A 704-nucleotide genomic window follows, 5' to 3' on the forward strand; every position below is an offset into this window, starting at 1 on the left:
CTTGTCAGAGCGGCACTAGGTAACCAGAACACTTGTAGAGTGATTGTGAGGATTCAACAAAAATATACAGTATATACCTGGCATTGAGCACTAGGTATTAAGTGATACATAGAATCTATTATTAATTTTTGTTTTCCCTAAGTGTCTTCTCTGCAGACTGAATTATGAATTTTTTCTGTTTTTTTTTTCTTAACTATGGATTAAAACTCATTTAATATACCTTTTCCATTCAATTTTAATCTCCTTTTAAGCAATTATAGATATTTAATGTCTATGACCCTGTACCTCTTATGTCTTAAAATCAGAGCAAGAGCATATACTTCTTTTTCTGTATTCTCTTTACCTTTAGTACTTTTTTATCATGCATATATATATTAACACTTCAAAAGGTAAATGCATTTATCAAATTCATTTAAGAAAGGCATTAATGAGGCACCATGCCTTAACACTGAAGTGACTTTTGTGACACATAATTACCAAAATGTCATTGTAAAAACTAGCATGGCATAAGACCTAACTTCAGAGGGAAGAGAGAGGATCAAGATCAACATCAGCCCAAGGCTGATTCCTATGAGGTGGAGGTCAGACATACCTCCACTCTCCAACCTTCTTACCAATTCTGACAACAGCTGTCCCACTCACAGCACACTCTACTTCTCTGTTGGGTTTGATAGTTCATTGCAATGGCCGCACAGAATTCGCAG

This window comes from Orycteropus afer, unplaced genomic scaffold, assembly GCF_000298275.1.
Source record: "Orycteropus afer afer isolate SDZICR_OR568_19922 unplaced genomic scaffold, OryAfe1.0 scaffold00119, whole genome shotgun sequence".
Lineage (NCBI taxonomy): Eukaryota > Metazoa > Chordata > Mammalia > Tubulidentata > Orycteropodidae > Orycteropus > Orycteropus afer.